The sequence below is a fragment of the Brassica napus genome, chromosome C3 (assembly GCF_020379485.1).
Source record: "Brassica napus cultivar Da-Ae chromosome C3, Da-Ae, whole genome shotgun sequence".
NCBI classification, from domain to species: domain Eukaryota; kingdom Viridiplantae; phylum Streptophyta; class Magnoliopsida; order Brassicales; family Brassicaceae; genus Brassica; species Brassica napus.
Genome location: NC_063446.1, coordinates 73,405,449 through 73,422,797, shown reverse-complemented (window position 1 = coordinate 73,422,797; position 17,349 = coordinate 73,405,449). Strand labels below are relative to the sequence as shown.

General features: G+C 34.8%; 1 pseudogene; it reads right to left on the bottom strand.

The window, feature by feature from the left end:
• Window positions 1-7,937: 7,937 nt before the first annotated feature.
• Window positions 7,938-12,056, bottom strand: LOC106397582 (annotated as a pseudogene).
• Window positions 12,057-17,349: the final 5,293 nt, after the last annotated feature.

The window sequence follows — 17,349 nt, the reverse complement described above, 5'->3', positions numbered from 1 at the left end:
TTTCCCCCCGAGTTTCGGACTAGGAGCGCAATGTTGAATTTTTTTTTGATAGCGCAATGTTGAATAAACGGCACTATTGCTGAATAATTCGAAACCGGGTGCCACATGTCTACAAGTGTTCCCATGTTGTGTGTTTTATGTCCTACTTAGGTAAACTTTACAATGGTCATATTTTGGCGACAAAAATAGCGATGAATATGCGTTATTTCTCATTATATTAAATTTGTAGTTAATACTTGGTGAATAATTTGGTATATGTTTATGGAATTTCTTTGTTCAGGCTAGAAGAATACACAAACGACAGGTTCTTCCTACTATAGCATTATAACTAGAACTTGATCCACATGGTATTTATTTTTAATTTTCGTAAATAAACATTTCAATATCTACATTTTATTTTATTTAATATTTAAAATAACCGTGTACACTTAACCATTTGGTATTACAAAATGTATATTATACAAGTAACCTGATGTTGCTAAAAGGCTATGATTAGCAAAATATCCACCTCAACTTAGCAAAAAAAAAGCAAAATGATATTTTTCATTTGATGTAACTTAGTCAACTGATATTTTTATTTTATTACAATAGATAATATTCGGTGATACAATTTACTATTTGATTATGAGATACATAGTTATTATTAGGGGTGGTCGCTCGGGTTTGGATCAGGTATTTCAAATTTTCGGGTATTTCGGTATAGAGGTATAAAACCCGTTCGGGTATTTATATACTTCGGATCGGGTTCGGGTATTTTTACTTCGGGTTCGGTTATTTCGGATCGGATTCAAATATTTAGATTTTGAAAAAAAAAAAATTTAATTTTTTATTTCTCAAATTTCTTGTATTTAAAAATATAACTTTCACTTAACTAATTTTTAATTTTTGATAGATTGAATGATTAATAGATTTGGACATAACATTTTGAAACTAAAAAAAACATTAATTTGGTTATTGTTTTTAAATTTTGGATGTAACTTTTTGTTAATTCTTGAAATAAAAAGTTTGACATACATTTCAAGTGAGTAACAAATCATTTTCTCAGTAATTCTATGTATATAATATGAACTTAAAGTACATATAGTATCAATATAAATATTTTATATAAAATGAGAGATGTAAACTAGAAATATATGGTTAATTATACATATGTTCGGTTATCTTCGGATATTCATTCGGGTTTGGATATTACCCGTTCGGGTTTGGATATTACCGTTCGGGTTCGGATATCCAATCTCTCCTAATTCAATATCCGTTCGGATATTTTGCTACTTCGGTTCAGATTTCGATTAGGATTTTTTAGGTCGGATTCGGGTGCGGCTTCAGATATCTGGTAAAGTGCCTACCGCTAGTTATTATTACTTTAGTGACACATATTATTGATGTAAATTAATTAAGGGTAAATTTTAAAATTATTTCAGTTTAATAGGGTAGATGAATTACATAATTGTTATTATGACAGTTTAAAACACAAACATTTTATTTTTACATTGAGTAATTATATTTTGTGTTTTGATCGATCAATTTTACCACGAATGTTGATATCATAAAACAAATCTTACATTTATAAAACTTATATCTATGTCAAAATAATCGAGATAAATATTTAATACTAAGAATCTTCAGATACTATTGATTTTTGAAATTGAAAAAGTATATTATTATTTTCGGTTATGTAGGCGATTAGGTTGGATGACTATATTGATAAATATCGTATAGGATAAATTAAATGTAGATTGATTAGTTATAGAATATAATCTGTTGGTAACCTAGATTTTAGCAAGTTAATTGGACTGAAAAAGGAAAGATTATAATTTACTGAATAGGGAATATTTTTTATTAATAACTGATAGCCTAGAATTTAGGAATTAAGTTGGAAATAAATAATATTATTTATTGGTAATTTAGATTTTAGAAAACAAAATTAAAAAGGAAGATTACGATTTGTAATTTAGGTAATAATCATTTTAAAAAAATGCATTAATAAACAGAAAAAGACAAACAAATATAAAAGATAGATTAATTAATTATTTCAATATTGTAAATAAGTGATAAAATTAATAAAAATTTCTTATTTATACTTATATTTTAATAAAATAGATTAATGCTTAATAAGTCGCACTTCTGATCTGACTTTTGAACATGCATTTTGGATTAGTTGCAATTTGCAAAGTAGACGTCACGTCACTCATATATTTTTTATACGTTTCGTATCTTCTCGATCGAACGTGATTCAGATGATTTTGGTTTACTTTCTTTACGAGTTTTTTTTTACTTCGCAACAATAGTCCAACCAGAAAACATGGAGGATTCTGATCCGCGCCCTGATTATTGAAGTTAAACTTGATTTGGGTCATATGATTGGGCTAAAATTTTACTAATCATGTTTAGCCCAAAACTTAACCCAAATTCTAGAAAAATCTCTCACCTCCTCAATAAAAATCTAGATATTATTATACAAATATCTAGATAATTAGAATAAAATAATATAGATATTATGTTAGAATTATCTAGATTTAGGATTAATATATATGAGATATTTTGTAATATGGAAGCTATAAATACCTTCTCATCCTTTCATTTGTAACAACAACAAGAAGTTGAACAAGTAAAGTATAAGAAAGTTTTCTTAAAGAAAAAGTGTTCTACTCAAAGTTCTCTAAATCTCTTTGAGAGTTCTTCGATATTATTCTTCATACTTGGAAGTTTTTTTGTTTCTTTCGGGTTCTCGGGTATTACGGTCTTGGGCTAGTGCTAAGCACTATCAAGGGTGGTTTCTTTACTTGGTATCAGAGCCAAGCTAATCTTGTGCTCATCAAGATCGGTTTTTAAAGAGAGCTCGGGTCTATTCTAAGTATGGAATCAACGGGTCGTGTTGTTGGATTGGGAATGGAAATCCTAAACCAATCTAACTACCGGTTATGGAAGTCATGCATGGAGTCATACCTGGTGAGTGAGGACTTATGGGATGTCGTCGGTGGTAACAACACAACACCACCAAGGAGAAATGCTGCAACCCCGGAAGCGACAAAGGAGTGGACACGGAAGAATGCCAAGGCGGAGTTTGCTTTGAAGAGGTCCATATCTTCAAGCATATTTGAGCATGTCTCAAGGTGTACTTCCGCTAGTTCCATTTGGCAAGCTTTAGATCAATTGTTCAACAAGAAGAATGAGGCTAAACTACAATTATTAGAGAATGAGCTTGCGAATGCGAAGCAGGGGGAGTCTTCAATCTCGGAGTTTTTTATCAAGGCAAAGAACCTATGCTCTGAGATTAATACTCTAAATCCGGAGGAGTCAATTTCTGAAGCACAGTTGAAGCGGTCTATCATTCGAGGTCTACGGCCTGAATATACACCGTTTGTGACTTCGGTTCAAGGATGGGCTACACAACCTTCCTTGGAAGAGTTTGAAAATTTGCTAGCTTCGCAAGAGTCATTAGCCATGCAAATGTCAGGAGTCAAAATCAATGATGACTCGGGAAGCGCCTTTGTAGCTCGGAGACAACAAAGCTTCAAGGCGAAAAACAAAAATGGAGGTTCAAGACACAATGATGGAAGTGAAGGATCTTCTATGGATAAGAAAAAGTTCAAGTGCTATCGGTGTGGAAAGCTTGGGCATTTCAAAAGGGATTGTCGAGTCAAGTTGAAGGAAACAAATATGGTGGAGTCAAAAAGTCATACGGAAGATGAAGAATGGGGGAAATGTTTCACGGTGGAGGCTACACATCCAGGTACACCCACAACTAAAAACTTGAGAAATGATTGGATTGTAGACTCGGGTTGTAGCCATCATATTACCGGAGATGAGAAGTTATTTTCTAGTCTTCAACGTCATGACGGGAAAGAAGCCATTATTACCGCTGATAATTCAATCCATCGAGTTGAGAAAGAAGGGACTGTTGTCATTAAAGGAGATGATGAAGAACCGATCACCCTCAAGAATGTGTACCATGTCCCTGGAGTAAAGAAGAATCTTCTTTCGGTGGTGAATGCGGTCGACTCAGGTAATTATGTTCTATTTGGCCCAAGAGACGTTAAGTTCTTAAGGAATATTAAAGAATTAAAGGCGGATGTTGTTCACACTGGAGCACGCGTCAAAGATTTATATGTTTTATCGGCCTCACACGCCTATGTGGAGAAGATGAGTACGAATGACAATGCTTCCATCTGGCATGCTAGACTTGGCCATATAAATATGACCAAGCTTAAGGTCATGGTGAATAAAGATTTGGTTCATGGGCTTCCAAAATTGAAGATTCAAGATGGAGGAAAAATTTGTGAAGGTTGTCAATAAGAAAGTCACATAGACTTCCATTTGATCATTCAACCTCAAGGTGCAACGGTCCATTGGAGAAGGTCCATAGTGATTTGATGGGTCCAACAAGAACATCCTCCTATTCCAGGTTTCGCTACATGTTGCTGTTCGTAGATGATTTCTCACGGTACACCTGGGTATACTTTGTGAAGGAAAAATCAGAAGTATTTCAAAGATTTCAAGAATTCAAGGTTACTGTGGAAGGAGAGTTTGGCCGGAAGCTAAAGACTCTAAGGACGGATAATGGAGGAGAATTCATGTCAAAGGAGTTTCTCTCTTTTTGCCAAAAGAATGGTATTAAGAGAGAATATACATGTCCGTATACACCTCAACAAAATGGAGTAGCAGAAAGAAAAATTAGGCATCTAACTGAGACGTGCAGAAGTTGGCTACATGATAAGAATTTGCCAAAGGCCTTATGGGCAGAAGGCATGAGATGCGCAGCCTATGTCATCAACCGGATGCCACTCAGTCCAAACAACATGAAGTCGCCTTACGAGATGATTCACGGGAAGAAGCCGACGGTGAAGCATCTAAGGATATTTGGATCGGTCTGCTACGTTCATGTGTTCGACTCCCAAAGAACAAAGTTGGAAGCAAAGGCAAAGAAGTGCATCTTTGTCGGTTACGATGAACAACGAAAGGGCTGGAGGTGTATGGATCCAGAGACACATAAATACACAGTGTCTCGTGATGTTGTCTTTGACGAAATTTCATCCTACTATGGACCACATCAAGTCTTAGATGAGCATGATGGTTCATGTTCCTCCAAGACTGATGAACAAATTATTCAAGTTCCAAGTAGTAATGAAAGCTTTGAAAAGGAGACTCAAGGTGAAAGGGGGAGCATTGACCAGGATGAAGAAGAGGAGCATGATCATGGTTCTATCGCCAATCAACGACCAAAAAGGAACATTGTCAAACCCGCTCGGTTCAGAGATGAAAGGTTCGTCACCACTTACTCTTGTTACTTTGCAGCTCCTTTCGATGAAGATGAACCATCATCTTATGAAGAAGCAAAAGGAGTTGAAGAATGGATGATCGCAATGAAGGAAGAGATTGATGCTCTCATGAAAAATGAAACATGGGATTTGGTTCCGAAACCAAAGGATGCTAAACCTGTTTCTTGTAAATGGGTGTATCGACTAAAGAGAAAGGCGGATGGGAGCATCGATAGATACAAAGCAAGGTTGGTTGCTCGAGGTTTCTCTCAGAAGTACGGAGAAGATTATGATGAGACCTTCAGTCCAGTAGCAAAGATGACTACGGTACGCTCACTCTTATCACTAGCTGCAAGCTTTAGATGGAAACTATGGCAGTTAGATGTGAAGAATGCTTTTCTCTATGGTGAGATTGATAAGGAAATTTTTATGGAGCAACCGCCTGGTTTTGAGTCACAAGAGTATCCTAACCATGTATGCAAGCTAAAGAAAGCCTTGTATGGGTTAAAACAAGCTCCACGGGCTTGGTATGGAAAGCTTGCTCAATTTCTTCAGTTTTGCGGGTATATGGCATCAAGTGCTGATCCAAGCCTATTCTTCAAGAGAAGTGGAAGAGTTCATGTAGTAGTTCTCCTCTACGTGGATGATATGATCATTACTGGAAATGACGATGCTGAAATTGCTCGTCTACAAGAGGATATGTCGGTGAGGTTTGAGATGAAGAAGTTAGGCGAGCTGAATCACTTTCTTGGTCTAGAGGTCGAGAGGGTAAAGGATGGAATATTCATCGGCCAACAAGGTTATGCAAAAAGGATTGTTGACAGGTTTGGAGTACACCAAGGAAAGGTACGTTCTACTCCACTGGATACTAACATAAGGCTCAAACGTGATGAAGGATCCTTATTAGCCAATCCTAGACCTTATCGCTCTCTTGTTGGAAGTCTTCTATACTTAACCATTACAAGACCAGATATTGCTTTTGCGGTTGGACTTGTAAGCCGGTTCATGCAGGAACCAAGGAAGCCACATCTAGAAACAGCAAAGAAAATATTAAAGTATGTGAAGACAACACTTGGCATGGGACTGATTTACAAGTATAATGCCAAAGTTTCTCTTCATGGTTTCACAGATGCTGACTTTGGTGGAGATTTAGATGATCGAAAATCAACTTCGGGTTTTGTGTTCTTGTGTGGAGATACAAGCATTTCATGGTGCAGCAAGAAACAAGTTACGGTGTCTTTGTCCACTACCGAAGCAGAGTATAAAGCTTCAACACTCGCAGCCCAAGAATGTATATGGCTTCGAAGACTCCTTGAAGACTTGTTCGAGCCAATAATCAAATCGGTTACCATCTATGGAGATAATCAAAGTGCCATCAAGCTGGCTAATAATCCAGTGTTCCATGGAAGAACGAAGCATATTGAATTGGAACATCATTTCATAAGAGAGAAGGTGCTTGATGGAACAATTGAAGCTTTGGAGGTTCGAAGCGAGGACAACATTGCCGATATCTTCACCAAGTCATTACCAAAAGGTCAGTTCGAGATACTTCGCTCGAAGCTCGGAATGGTGGACAAAATCAAGTTTAAGGGGGAGTATTGAAGTTAAACTTGATTTGGGTCATATGATTGGGCTAAAATTTTACTAATCATGTTTAGCCCAAAACTTAACCCAAATTCTAGAAAAATCTCCCACCTCCTCAAAATAAAAATCTAGATATTATTATACAAATATCTAGATAATTAGAATAAAATAATATAGATATTATGTTAGAATTATCTAGATTTAGGATTAAAATATATGAGATATTTTGTAATATGGAAGCTATAAATACCTTCTCATCCTCTCATTTGTAACAACAACAAGAAGTTGAACAAGTAAAGTATAAGAAAGTTTTCTTAAAGAAAGAGTGTTCTACTCAAAGTTCTCTAAATCTCTTTAAGAGTTCTTCTATATTATTTTTCATACTTGGAAGTTTTTTTGTTTCTTTCGGGTTCTCGGGTATTACGGTCTTGGGCTAGTGCTAAGCACCATCAAGAGTGGTTTCTTTACTCTGACAAACATCGATTTCGAGAGACTTGGCTCCACAGCTCAACGTGTTTCATGCAAAGTTTAAGTGCTGTCCTACTACAGCTGTTGTATATCCAGAATCGAAAGACCATGCTGCCTACTACAGCTATTGTATTATCCAGAATCGAAAGACCAAACTGAACTAAGAAATATAATAAACTAAATCAAATAATTATTAATGTCCAAATGATTACTAGTTTAAATGTGTAGGACACCTGAATGATTGTCCAAATAATTATTAAACAAAAAATGATAGGATTTATACGGGCTAAAGTTAGACTTGTGTTTTCAATTTCAAGCATTGTTCAGTTTGATTCGACTTGAAATCATCATGATCGTTTAAACGATAAGTAAAGTAAACACTGAAAAGTAACGAAATTCCAACTTGTTTCTTTCACATGGTTGATGAAACACATTTTACGATCAGTACACTATACACAACACACAAGATCAACCGAATCAAAGAATTTTTTTTAATGTTATTTTCTGGATAATTTTGGTTTAATTGAACTTGTTTTCAACTTTGTAAGGTTTTACAGAATTTAAAAGTTTGTGGTAGTTAATGTGTTGGAAAAAGAAGCACAATTTTTGGGTGGGTGTGAGGAGAAATAGTTTGGAGAACTTCCTTTTATTACAACAAACATTAAAACATGAAAACATTAATAACAATTTGAATTGAGTTGGTAAAATAGACTTTATTATCTAGAATAAACATTTTTTGTATCTCATGACATAACCGATCATCACTAAGAAAGTTTCTCACATTTTATCTTCATGATCAACAAGTTTACCCATCTGGACAAAACTCATTTTCTGAGTCTCGAAGTGTTGTTGCTCTTCATCATATTGACCTCTTTGATAATTGGTGGTTAGACTAGAATACTCTATGTTTCCACCGTAGTTTCGATCCATAATCAAAAATAGTGTCACAACACATATTGTGTTTATAACGAATAAGCAACTGAATTCGAGGTTGACCAACGCTTTAGCTCTGTGAAGAGCTTCTTGGGTTGAACAATTGACCAGTTGGTGCCCATCTTCAACGTAAATAAAACATCCTTTAGGGATCAAACTTGGTGTGTAAAGCATGCAACCCAAAAATATAAACCACACTCCTTGAAAAGCTATACTTGAAGATCTCACAAGGCTCACCAAAAAGCTCTTGGGCAAGGCAACACCTTTTGAAGTAAAATGAAACGATTAGTTAGATAGTAATAATGTAGAACGAATTACTCAAAAGAGTGTTTATCAAAATTGTAATTTAAGAAAGTAAAACAAACAAATTAAAATATGAAAATTTGAAATGTATGTCAAAATTAACGTATATAGATAATATGCATACTACAATTAACATAGTTTCTGATGTTTTTTTTTTTGTTAATAGAGTTTTTGATGTTTTGCACCGATCTTTATAATAGTATTGGCGAACCTAATACTAAGAAATAGTTAAATACAATTCCTTTCCATATATATACATGTTAATTAAGAACTTCAAGATACTGTATTTATTATAGGGGTCTCAAAACAATTTACCTACCCATGAGAGTGGTGAGGAGAGAGACAAAGATAATGAGTTGGAGGATCAAATGGTACTGTCCCTCAAAACCCACGTGGTCGGTAGATTGAAAATGGAAAAGAAGTAGCTCCTGACTGAAGGCAGCGGCTGCAGCTACGATGGTTAGCCCCTCAGAAGCCGCTGCTCTAGGTCGTGCTCGGTCAAGCACTAGTGCTAAAACAGCATAAACCAAGAAGGACATGGAGATGAAAGAATGTTCAAAGTTGTGGAGGTGGTTTGATGGGATGGTGCCATCTGAGTCAAAGGGCTGGTGCTTTCTAGGTCAACCGAAGAGCTCCATTGATATCAGTGCCGGACCAACCTTTTATATTGCCCCAATCAAAATTTAAAACTATGCCCTCGTACATGTTTTATCAAGATCACAAAACATTATAAAAAATAATTTAAATTTTCATTAAAAAACTCAAATTTCATAATATGTTCATAAAAACATTGATATAAAAACACTTAATGCTGAAATATAGATCTTCTTGCATTTAATCATCGCTTCCTTCGCCCTGGGTAAAACCTCTCAGGCCCATTTCCCTATGCACGCCGTTTTGATGGATCTCATCCGCTTCAACTCCGCCGTTCAACTTTCCTCCTCCTGAAGCAGATCTTCTCTTCCGCCATGCTCCTGATGATGACTGCTCCTGCCCCGTCGCGTTTCAGGCCTCCTCCCGACCCACCACCGTGTAAGCTTTTTTGGTTTGAATCTCTCTCTCCCACCATTCCGCCGGACCCACCAGACCCTCCCGACGCTTCCTCTGTTCTCGCTCTGTTTCGTTTCCTCAACGCCGCCGCCAGCCTTTCATCCCATGCGTTTCCCAAAATCCAAGATCTGGAATCTCATTCGCCAATTTTGACGAGTAAGATGAGAGGCGGAGACACTCATAACTTGTCTGTTGGTGTCTCATCTTTCGTCTCAGGGCGTCTATGTACTGCTGGATGCAGTTTGTTATACCACCGGCGCACAGTGTGGTCTCCTTTTCGATCATGTCCTGATGTTCTCTTCCAGGTTTGCCTCTGCGCTTCACTCTCGGTTCATTATTCTGTTGAATGGTATGAAACATGGGTTGTATGGGAGGCACTGGATATGTGGCTCCTGGTCTTAATTTGTGATGTTCCGATGGAGTCTTTCTCCTTAGGTTCTACTCTTGTGCTCGTTAGTAGCATCTATATGGCCTCAGTGCCAATCTCTACTGCAGTATGCAGTTTGTTTCTTGTGTTCAATCTGGCTCTTTGTGCTATGTTAGTGTGTGTTTCTTCTTGGGGGCAGATTGAAGAAACACTATCTATGATATTCCTTCTGTTGAAGCCGGTTGAGACAAGTACTTTTCTCTTGGGTGTTTCCTGTCTGGAGCAGTCTACTTTCCCAATATTTCCTCATGTATGGAGCGAATTGGATGAACAAGCATTGCTGGTATTGCAAGGATTTTCCTCCCAGCTAGTGCATTTCTCTGCCTTTGAGGCAGTGATTGTGACCCTTTGGGTTACACTGGATGCAATTTGTCAAAAAGCCTATGAAATTGTTGTTATGCACTTTTTATGGTCTTCTTTTGTAAGTTGTTTTCTTAAGCTATCTCTCTATTATTCAGTCAGTTTGTTTGTCTGTTTGGCTTGCTATGGCCTTGTTGTATACTCCTGTAATGGAGTTTAAACTCGTTTCAGTATAATGGAAGTATGGTTTGATCAAAAAAAAAAGATCTTCTTGCATTTTTCCCTGTAAAATCATCCATTAAACTCTTATAATCAAGTTTTCGACCATAGCAGTCTCAATTGATAACATAGCCAACTCATTCAACCTTTCTTGTGACATGGTAAACCGCAGATAATTCTTTATTAGCTTCAACTTCGAAAAACTTCTTTCAGCTGTGGCAACCGACACCGGAATGGTCAACAATATGCGATAAGCAATTTCTTTGTCTTCTTCTCTTTGAGTAGATGAATTCCCAGTTCCACTACTATTAAATTTCGTTACAAACTTGGACATAGAACCTTGTAGTGACTTTATGAGTGCTTCTTGCTTCTTCTTTTTATTTCTGTTTTGAGCTCCAGATGGCTGATTCTTTTTAATTCCACATGGTTTGCTTGTCCCAGACGGTGCCATCTTGTTATCAAATAAAAATAAAAAGTAAGTATAAATATAATTAAGCTTTTATCTCAACTGAGAAACGAGGAACTAAGAAACCTACCGTCTTACTACTTCTTACGATGGAAGGGATGAGTTGAAATAATTGAAGACCTAATTTATGAATTTAAATCTGGGCAAAATAAAAGTGTTGCAAGGCTCCAAGGCGACACAAAATAACAAATTGGAAGTTTGGAACAAAATGAAAAATTGTTATGTTTCTATTTTAGAATTAGGGTTTTAACTATTGTCTAAAATATAAATTTAACCCAAGGTGCGTTGGGCTAGTGGTTTAGTGCTTGGAGTAGATTCTATTGCACCCCTAGTTCGATTCCCATGGGGAAGGGTGATTTACGCCATGTTATCGGTATCAGCGCCGGCCGGCCCCGGGCCTAGGGGGGATTAAGGCCGAAGGCCCGAACCCATCCTGGTTTATAAAAAAAAATATATATATATATATATATATATAAATTTACTAATATATTTAATAAGTTTGACAAATCTTATTATAACTAAATATGCCCAATAGATAATATTCTAACAAAATAATCTACATATTTTCTTTTTATGTATATACTAATATATTTTTTTTTTTAAAAAAAATATGCCCCACTAATTTGGATGCCCTAATCCTTGGCTTGGGTGGCTTCCCCTCAAGGCCGGCCCTGATTGATATGGAAGCTGATGAAGAGAACATGATGAAGTAGAGCTCTAAGTACCTGATCTTTGATACTGGGAACCATACAGATGAATAGAATATGTTTGGACGAAGACAAAAGAGCTTTATGTTGTTGATAAGTGCCATAAGCCAAGTGCTAAGAAAGCAAGACCTGGTAAAACATGTCCAACGAGTGTTCCCATGTTGTGGATTTGATGTCTTAGTGATCTTTGGTTTGTGTGTCAGAGAGAAAGACAGGAGATAGTTTCTGACTGTGAGCAAGAATCAATGAGGAGTCGATGGGTTTAATATGAAATAAGTTTGAGGGATAGGCTTCAATAATAAGCGTTTGTATAAACGTTCAACTGCAAGTTGACTTTATAGGGTTAGTTAAATAAGGCTTGCCAGCCTAAAAAAAAAAAAAAAAAAAAAAAAAGTTTGGATTGGGTTTTCTTTATTAAGCAATAAAAGCACATGTGCTTCTTGAGATCTCTTTGGAAGCAAAAGAATCTGCAAATAAATTACTCCAAAAGTCGATAAAAAGTTGATGTCTCGTGTTCTATATACGGAATAAGCTAATTCGTACTTTTCTTAGTAATGTTAAAAAAGTATTTTGCATGATTTAGAAAACGCACAAAGGCTCTATCAAATTTCAAATGTTGTTGCTTGTTGTTTGTTGCAAGTTTCTATTTGTTCATATAGAATAATTAAGACACTTGAAAAATTATGTTTTTTATCATCAACTTAAACATAATTGATTAAGACTCAGATAACCAAAAAAGAGACTTTGTATTAATGTGGACAAAATAAAACGATTAGTTTCGAGCACCATAGACTTGACTGTCCGTCTTTGCGTTTTTGAGTCTGAAATACACGCTTTATCTCAAATGTGTTGAAGCCTTCTTGTAACCGTAGAATTTCTACACTTAAACAATTGTCACTCTTAATTTTCAAATGTAGCACCTCTTAAATTGAGATTTTACTTAATATACCTTTAAAAAATTGATAGTAAATATCATAATTACTATTTGTAAAAATGATTTAAAATTAAATCATAGATAAAGAATATTAAACTGCTATTAAATTTAATATCATGAAGTTGATTTTTATTTTATTCGACCAGTCGATTAATAGAATTTATAGATACAAAAAGTATGAGAGTATGTTATTTATAGAATTGAAATTATGATGAGTAAATAAAAGAAACAAGGATATCTTTTTTTTGTTCAAAATATAGATACCTAAGTTTTGATTTTTGGTTTATTTTTAATCAAAAACTGTTGAGAATAATATTATGGTTGCAACACCTCAGCAATTTTGATATTCAGTATTTGTCTAGTTCTTTCTCTTAAACTTCACGAACTTATCCAGAATAATATTTAATATTTTCATTACTTATCAGCTACCACGTGTATCTTGTCTAATCAAAGCGTATTTCATAAATTATGGTGAGAAAGACCGGTCAGGGCATCATGGATGGAATACATATCAAATATTCATAATGTTTTTCGGTTTTTTAATATATTAATTTAATTAATTTCTCAAAATAGGTTGTCCGAATTACCACATATTCATGTCCCCTCAGAACGGTAAGATAGCATAGCAACTTCGTTAGCACCTTCCGCTGTTGCTGCAACCTTTTCTAACAATCAGAAAGACAAATCCTTAGCTCCGAGGACAAACTTGTGGCTAGCGGAGTTGAACCGCCGAGTCACCAAAGCCGAAAGCTTTCATACGAGACTACGCTTCATGACCCCACCAATTGGCAAGGAGTGATGAGAAATACCACTTGGAGATGCCGTCGAGTTTTGTTCTGTCAGATTGCACAATTATCCGGGAAGGGAGGAGACAATGACCGCCGCCAAAAAAAAACCATAGTCCGTCACATGGATCTAAGATACCACTCAAAGTAAAAAAAATAAACTTTTTTATTTATTATTCTCCTGTTGCATTTTCACGCACGCATCATGTAACATTTCATGTAAAATATTCATATTAATTTCTCTATTATATAATGGAATGTTTTGTTATTTCAGAAATAGAAAACTTTAATTTACTGAACAGTAGAGTATGTGGTTGCTGATGTGGAACGATTAGTACACTTATAGATCAACCAAACCAAACTAACCAAACTGTTCGACAAAATATGTTTTGGGTCCGACCACCGACGAAATGTTTAAATGCAACTACAACGCTTCTTACAATTAAAACACTCTGAAAGTTCAATGCGGCTGGATTGTTGGCAATAGCTATGGAGTAACAAAGTTGGGGGATCATCATATGCAGACATGACATTTTCAAGTTTGGAAGCAGAAGCAAAGACCCTCCTCTTAGCAATGCAATCAACTTGGAGTTGTGGTTTTCTAATACCATTTTTGAAGGAGATTCGGAGGTTTTGATTAATAATACCTAATTTTCATAATCTTTTACGCCATATTTGGTTTTTTGATTTGGTTTTGAGATGATAATTCTCTACGTCATTACATATGTTTGTTAGAAGAACCGGTAATAATGTTGTTCATTTGTTAGCGAAAGGAAAACCACCTAATGGAACTAGACAACTCGAAAGAAAAAAAAGACACAAAAGTAATATCTGACCTGGTTCTGGTTCCAAAGCAGGCTAACAGAGATAAATTGGTCGTCATATTTGGTTGAGATGCAACTCTTGGACCTTGGTCTCAACATCGTCCTGAGAAAAATCAGTTATTCACGACCACTGATGAAGGATTCCTCGAAAAGCTAAGGTAAGTTTAATTGCTGGATAAGTTTCTGATTCTGTAACTATAGAACCGTGACATCAATCTCAGGGGCGAAGCCACCTTATATACTATGGGTGCATGTGCACCCCTAATAATATTTAGGATTCTAATATTTATATTTTGAATTTTGTGAGGTAAATCATTAATAATTTGGTAGATCACATGTTGTGCAATGTGCGCCTCCAATAATTCATGTTCAAGTCCTTTTTATGTCTTTTTTTTTCTTTTATTATTACTAGTGCACCCACTAGATTTAATTCCTAGCTTTTCCCCTGATCAACTTGGAAATAACAACACATGTAACCAAGAAATTCACCTGTGAACAGTCCTTAATTCCAAGCCCAGAGATTTATTGGGCCTATCTTATTTATATTCAAACATTTATAGAAATAGAATAAAGGTCCAGCAAAATAAAAAATTGGACAAAGCTCATTATCTGAATCGACGACACTCGATTCAGTGTTGTTGTTCTGTTTGATAGTAGGTGCTTGGTGGTTAGACTAGATTACTCTTGCATTTTCACCGTAAACACGATAGAAAATTACGTATAATAAATATAACAACACATATTGTGCTTATAACCAGTGGCGGATGTAGGTTTATCAAGAAAGAATAATTTAAAAATAAATTTAGAAATCGTAGTCTCACTAAGAGATAAAGACATATATATATCTTAAAAGAAGAAATTCTAACATGTCAATGATCAATAAACATTAAAGTTTTGTTTTTGAAGTTAACAAGAAAATGACAAACCAGAAAAAAATGAGATTGTACGACTAATATTTACATCTATGCAAAAATGAAAATAACACCAGCATGGGCAGACCAAATTCTAGTTGTGCTTATAACCAGTGGCGGATGTAGGTTTATCAAGAAAGCGACAGTTGCACCCATAAAATTTTTAATTTTTTTGTAATATACCTAAATTTTAGCTATATTTTCTTATTAAAAATTACATCTTAATCTTAGTTTTCATATTTATGTGTGATTTTTCTGCTCAAAAATTTTATGCTACATCCGCCACTCCTTATAACAAAATAACCAGCTTAGTGACAAAAAGCGATGACTATGCCTAGTCGTCATGGGAAAGAAAGGCAGAAATCTGAGTCCCTAGGGCGCCATATTCTATGAGCCCAAACTATGTGATTGATCCTTTCTCAATATATTACTTTTCGTATTATAAACAACATGTTTTAAAAACAGGTTAATAAGTCACGAATACATAAACAACAGGTTTAAAAAAAATATAATAAGTAATGCTTAATAAGTCGCAATTCTGTTCTGAGCATCCATTTTGGATTAGATGCAAAGTATACGTCACGTCATGCATAAATAAAATAACCTTTCGTAAATATTTTCTTGAACGCGTGGTTCCTATGATTCTTGGCTTACTTTCTCAAGAAAATTCTTTTTACGTCGCAACAAGTAGTCCAACCAAAACACGGAGGATTCAGCGGCCTGGCTAGTTTTTATTTGTCATCGGATTTTAATATTACTGTCAGAGTGAATTACAAGATGAGATATACAGTGAAATACAAAAACCGTACAAGTCAACTAAGACAATATACATTTGCAAAAAAAAAAAACTAAGACAATATAGTGATAATTTTTGGATTATACAAGAGATAAAGGCACTTCGATTTTCTAACTAGGCATCAGAGATGTCTGAAAAGGTTAAAACTAGTATTTGCTAAAATAATATTTTATTTATTAAAAACTTATTTCTGTTATTTAAAAAAAAAATCTTTAGTCATAATTAAATTTTAATACATTGAGCACGTCGAATTTGTATCTCTTGAAATAACGAAAATTTTATTATGATTTGGAATCGAAAACCAACCGTAAAAAAACAATTAAGAGGACGACATAATAAGATACAATTTATAGTGGTTTATCTTCTTTGATATGAGCAATACATCTTCCACTAATGCAGATTTACTAACAAAATTTTGAAATACGAGTTTTTATTCTTTCTTACCAAATGAAAACAAAAACAAAAAAATGAAATAATTAACATTTAAACAAAAAGAACGTTAGAGTAAGCATGCGTAAACCTTGTAAAATACTCGAAACTAATTTTTTTAAACACAAATACTCGAAATTAATATTATTGGTTTTAAATACTTCAAAATATGATTATGTTTGCTTGTTCTAGGGTCCATCCCCTAACCCTTGGAAGTGGGGGTTTGCCACCTCCTTCCAACCCTATTTGGTCTTGACGACAGTCAACGATATACAGTTGTAAGTCAAGCATCGATTTCGTGAGACTTGGTTCCAGAGCTCAACAAGATTCAACAAGATTTAGATTCAACGGTTTACCAAAAAAAAAAGATTTAGATTCAACTCAACATGATTTATATGTTCTTTACAACAAAAAGAAAAACATCATGGATGTTTTCTTGGTCTTCATCATGGCCGGCTCAACCTTAATGTTAGGGGCCCCTGGGAAAATTTTACTTTTCTACCTAATAATTATTCATTTTAATATTTTCAATAATATCAAAATTATTTTAAAATAAATTAACAATTGATTTTTTGTTTGATATTGGAATTAAATATTTTATATTATATTTTATAACACTATTTACATTTAAATTTAATATATATATTTTAATAAAAAGGAAAAATATAAAATATAAAAATCGGAAATGGCCGGGCTCAGCCGTCTCTAGTATTCACTTTTCATTAATTCTCATGCAATGTAGCAATTGATTGGTTGAGACTGTAGATGCTCTAGACAACCAAAATTTAGTCTACTGCCATATATGTCAGTCAACCAATCGAGCTTTGCTTTCTTTAAAAAACTCACAGCAAAAAAATCTCTGCAAAATCAAAATATGGCTGTAGAAATCTACAGCAAGGAAAGTTACAGCAAATAAATCTACAGATTAAGGGTCCGATTGGTAATGGCTTGATTG